Consider the following 6,000-nt stretch of genomic DNA (forward strand, 5'->3'; position numbering starts at 1 on the left):
GTGTGTGTGTGTGTGTGTGTGTGTGTGCGCGCGCGCGCGTGGGTGTTTATTTGCAGTGTTACATTCCTGCACTGAAGCATTGAACAAACACACAGAACTCTGTGTCTTTGATCATCTGAGTGAGACTGTTCTCTCCATGTTGTAATTAGCTTGGTGTTAAATGTGTGAGAGAAGAGAGATCAAGCAGCCAACCCAACAGATCATCAGTGCATGGTGAGAATAGCTATCACCCTAAACTATCAATGCCAGTGTGTAGGAGCAACCATGTCTCATTGCTAACACCATTACTAAGAAGGAAACACTGCTATATTTTCACTCTTCTCAGGCTCTTGTTGCATATTCTTATAACGCCTTGTCAAATTACAAATCTTACATTTTGATATTGTTATTCATCTCAAGTTGAAAGATGAATAATCAAACCAGCCAGAGGAAAAGACTGTAAAGATAAAGATAAGTAACTGCAGAAGCCATGTCCGAATAGAGTTACTGTATGTTGTTTTGTCCAAAAATCACCTCTGAAACATAAAAGGAAATAAAGTGTTACGTCATTGAACGGCCACTGTGTTGACTTATCATGCAGGCATGCTGAATTGCTCTGTATGGAGAACGTTGAGTTGATTTCAAATTCAAAGCATTGAAAGGAGTCTTTCTTTGTGTGTTTACTTTTGTCCAATAAAGGTCACGGATTTTGAAAAATAAAGTTAAATACCTGATGTTAAATCTGAAGGCCTTCGTTATCTGAAAGCTTTAAATAAAAGGAAACTCAGAGTACAGACATTTTCTGTTTTCGCTAACTCACAGTGCTCTTCACCTCCATTTGAAAAAAAAAAAAAAAAAAACTTTTCTATTTGAATGAAGCACAAAATGTTTTTTTTGTTTTTTTTTTTACACCTGCAGACTTCCTGTCTTCTATCCTGCATTTCCTCCCTCTGCCGGTCCAAAGTATCAGCACATGGAGACCCAGGCAGCTCAAAGAGGACTAATATCAGTGTCTCCCACCTCCCCGCCATCCTTTATTTCCCCTCTTTTTCTCTCTTTCCCTCATGAATAAACATCCCTTACATTCACTCAGTGCTGGCATGAAATGGCCACACAGCCCCTGGCACACGCAGGAGTAATGCCGCAATCATTATTCCACTGCAGTGGTCCCACACAAGCATATTTCACCAATCATGTGGCTCTCTCCCCTGGCTTTTGTTTGGATGACTTAAACAAATGATGTGGCAGTGAGGAGGGCCTGCGTACCACAGCTCCCCCTGTTAACACGGCAACCGTTGACACAGACACAGCAAAATTTGCATAAGAGTACGCTCGAGTGGTACTGGCAATTCCAACAGGGGTCCACAGATTTTTCCCTCTCTTTCTGTGAGAGGGTGGGGTGGAGGTTGGGGGTGTAAATGGAGGGGCGGTGTGTTATTTTTAGTTCTCCCTCTTTTTTTCTCCTTCCTTTCATCCTGTTCTCTGTCTCTCCTGTTCGCTCCAACTGCCAACTCGTCTTTTCTCTGGGGTTTAGTGTTGAATTGGGAGTAATGAAAGATGCACACATGCCATGAGACTGACTGGGCTTTCAGCAATGGAGATGGAGGAAGTCTATTTGGCAGAGCTCTTGAACACGCACACAAAACAATGGTGGCATCTAGAATCAGACCAAATGACTTATACCTGATACTGAATGGCCAAATATGCATACATGGAAGTACTGTATATGCATAAATAAGGAGAAATTATTACTTTTTAATTGATTTTATTACGACTATGCTTATATTTTATCAGCAGTCACTGGAGCATTGCAGAACAATAGCCTTGATAAAATGAGAATTGTGGTGAGGAATCAGTGAACGGAGGAGGATGTTTAATACAGTCTGACATTTCGGAGAGGGGGGATGACAACCATTGTGTCGATCAGAGCAGTTATACATTGAACAAGGACAGTGCTGCTGATGAAGGTGAGGATGAGGAGGATAATCATGATAATGCTTATTCCTGTTTTGGCTTTTTTGTTGATGCTAATGTCTGAAAATAGAACGAGGAGTGCTGCATTCAGAGAAGTTAATCAAGCAGCCCGAAGGGCCACTGCTCTGTCCTTTTATGTGCCTATCTCTCCCTACATTTCTCCTATCTCCATCTCTTTCATTTGCCTTATCTCGCCCTTCTTTAATCACAGCATATCAATGTGACTGATACATCTGAGAGATCTATTTGTGGGCTGTTTGCTTTGTGAGAAAGTTCTGTTTGAATTCCATGATATTGCTCTCGCTTGACTTTCAGACTTCTCACAGAGAGGCAGTCGCTCACAGGAATACCAAACAATGAAAACAAGCAAAAATATCTTCTCTAAATGCTTACGCAAAGGGAGTGTGCTGCTTACTGTGTTCATGTGTGTTTTTGATATGTGTGTATAAGCACCAGTGACTGTGCTGAGTCCTTAGGGTGGGTGTGGCACACCAGTGTTCAAAGGTTGTCTCCATGGTGACAGATGTGGGGTCATCTCCATGACGATGGATTGGAGTCGATGTTGGCCGCCAAGGTCGCGGACCAAGGACAAGGCGAGAGTGATTGCAGCCACCCAGACAGGAAATCGAAGAGGAGCACTCCGGGGGGGGGGGGGAGAGGGGGCTTGAGGAAAAAGGTGCAATTTCACAAGCCAAATTACTTCTGGGATGGAGGAGAAAAAAAAATATCACAGCAATAACAGGACCAGGGATGAGAGGAGCGAAGGAAAAGGAGAAGGAGGAGGCTGAGGTGGAAGAAAAGGGAGATCCCAAACAAAAGCTCAATTATCAAAGTCATCAAACACGTATGCTTACATAAGCAAATAGAGTGACATCCTATTGCCTTGATGCCTTACACACTTCCCCTCACTGAGAGGAATTTTCAGAAGCTTCTGTCAAGAGTTGTCTGTGATTTTCCATGCGGTTTATCAAGCTTGGTTTATTTCTGAGACTGATGCCGGCTGTGACTAGAAAATATTGATTGGATTGTGCAACATGTTCCGCTGCAGCTCTACTGATTTCTTTTTTCTGTTCTCTCTCTTTGCTCCTCCTCTGCTCTCTGGCGATTCCACAGCATTAGTATGTGGAACAACAGCATATCAGTTAATTGTTAACGAGAACAGGCACAGTGAATAAATGACAACGACAACTTCAAATTTCTGCCTCGCTGGCTCCTTCTCTCCCTGCTCAGGGTTTCCCCCATGCATTTCCTGTCTCACTCAGTATGCCCTCTATTTTCGGTGTGTTTGTGTGTGCGCGTGTGTGTGCACCCTCGTAAAGATGAGTGTCTGTATCGGCAGACTGAGTGCATTGAATCATTAAGTCCACAGTGCCACTGTGCCCATTGCCTCATTGCACCTAATTAAGCCCCTTTTGTTTCCTATCAATTAACATTGTAATTAAAACTAGTCGTGCCTCTGTTTACCCAGAGTCTGCTGATTCAGGGGGAAATTACACACACACTGTGACATGCAGGAATTTGGCCCATAAACAAATGGATACAAGTCCAGTATATCCATGTACGGTGCACATGCGCACACTTTCTTGCTCACACTTTTGCAACATCGAGGCTCATCTGGGCCTCTCGGTTTGTTCAACAGTGTGATAGAACAAGAGGTGCTGATGGAGCTGGGAAACGAGAGCAGGATCCTTTAGTGTGCGTGTGCGTGTGCGAGTGTGTGTGTGTGTGTGTGTGTGTGTGTGTGTGTGTGTGTGTGTGTGTGTGTGTGTGTGTGTGTGTGTGTGTGTGTGTGTGTGTGTGTGTGTGTGTGTGTGTGTGTGTGTGTGTGTGTGTGTGTGTGTGTGTGTGAGAGCGAACATGTGAGCGTCTAAGTGTGAACCGCTGTTGAGTCGTTAGCAGAACCAGGGGATTCACCTCCTGATAATCTCACCCTAATCACCTAATCCTCCATCCCTCAGGTGAACAGACAGGAAAGGAGTACTTGACAAAAATGGAAGCCTTACAACATGAAACACACACACACACACACACACACACACACACACACACACACACACACACACACACACATGCACACACATGTACATTATATATTTAAGTGCATATATGTTCACACAGACAAATGAATAAGTCAACCAAATGAGCTCTACTCCACCCTGCCTCTGCCAGAGCCATTTACTCAACATGCAAATGTACATTTCACCAAAAAATATACACCCTACCCTCTTGTTTCCATGGCAACTGACTGTAGAGCTGTGGGTATATGAGGCAGCAGGCGGCAGGCGAAATCACTGGAGTGCGAGGCGTACCGGTCTGTCACCTCAGCCTCCCCAGAGAAGCAACACCTCGTACTGTACTACTGTACTCTCTCTACTCTCTCTGTCTTCTGCATCTATTGCTCAAATTTACAAGAATACAACAATTTAGCTCAGCAAACACTGTTACTCTATCTTCAGTGTTGTTCCTGCACTGTAGCTGAGGGCAGTCGAGGCTGCGACATCAGACATTTGTGTGTAAGACATGTGTGATCTTCTTGTTAAAACATGATCATGAACTGTCTCCCAGACACACCACCCTTTCCCTTTTTCCTTTCCTGCCGTGGTGACTGCTGCGCTGCTGCTGCTGCTGGTTGTGGAGGCCAACCTGTCCTTGGTTGCAGTAAAGGATTACAGCAGCACACACCATGTGACCTTAATTCCCCCCTGCCTGCTTCTGCTACGCTCAGCCAATCAGGATTAGGGATGAGCTGGGCATGTATGCGTGTATGCTGTTCATATTTGTGTGTCTTTACATGGAGTCCGCCATGTTTGTCAAGAGTGTTTGTCTCAAGCGTATTTACTCCAATAGATGGATTAAGTGTGATAAAAGGGGAATGCTGTGAGGTTTGATTGTGTCTGCCTGTGTGTGTGTGTGTGTGTGTGTGTGTGTGTGTGTGTGTGTGTGTGTGTGTGTGTGTGTGTGTGTGTGTGTGTGTGTGTGTGTGTGTGTGTGTGTGTGTGTGTGTGTGTGTGTGTGTGTGTGTGTGTGTGTGTGTGTGTTTTTTTAAAGAGGGGGTGATAGTATGAATCAGCGGCAGCCACAGCAGCCGCTCCGGCACGTGTCGCACATTCAGACGACCTCATTCATCCCCAGCAACCCCAAAATCCCTCTGATCGTTCCCCTCACCCACAAACAAACCTCAACTCCGCCACCATCAGCAGGCTCAGCTGGTGGCTGAGGGAGGAGAAGGAGGGGTGTGTAAAGAGATGGAGCTTTGGATGGAAGGGTGAGGGGGGCAGGCACTTGGAAGACCATTTAGTAAGCAGCCTTTTTTTAAACTCACTGGTTGTGTTGCATTTTCTAAAGATGCAGCAGCAAACAAACAAAAAGAAATGATGGCGGATAAGAGGATAGTTGTGAAGGAGGCAGGGAAGACAGTCTGAAAATGTGATGTTAATAAGTGTGTGTGTGTGTGTGTGTGTGTGTGTGTGTGTGTGTGTGTGTGTGTGTGTGTGTGTGTGTGTGTGTGTGTGTGTGTGTGTGTGTGTGTGTGTGTGTGTGTGTGTGTGTTGTGGGGGTTGAGGTTAGAGGGTGTGCATTGGGGGGTGTCAATTAGATATGGAGATCAGACAGAATAAGCAGCAGTTAAAACATGAGCATTACATCAGGGGGAGACGTCTGGCTGCTTCGGCGTGTTGCACCCGCCTGATAAGGCACCGCAAAGCTTTGTGTGTGCATGTGTGTGCGCCTCTTTGTGTCTGTGACGCAGCAGACGTAACAGACGCAGCACCTTGCCCCATAAGACACCCGCTGTTGTTGGTGACCTTTCACCTTAACTAAACCTTGACCCTGGCAGAAGGCTACTGATTTACCCAACAAAGACAGATGACACAGCGGAGCCTGAAGTCGGTGCTAAACTCTGACCTCCAGCACTCTGGTCCTGACCCAAACTCTATCTGAAGCCAAACACAACCAGGCCTGTCGACACGCGCACACGTTCAGATAATGAAGCAGCACCAACGTTACACTCATCCATCAAAGCCACAGAAAACCAATACCATCAAATAA

This window comes from Brachyistius frenatus, unplaced genomic scaffold (assembly GCF_029030835.1).
Source record: "Brachyistius frenatus isolate BFR_SWC_R1_liver_20210118 unplaced genomic scaffold, ASM2903083v1 Contig_6, whole genome shotgun sequence".
In the NCBI taxonomy this organism is placed as follows: domain Eukaryota; kingdom Metazoa; phylum Chordata; class Actinopteri; family Embiotocidae; genus Brachyistius; species Brachyistius frenatus.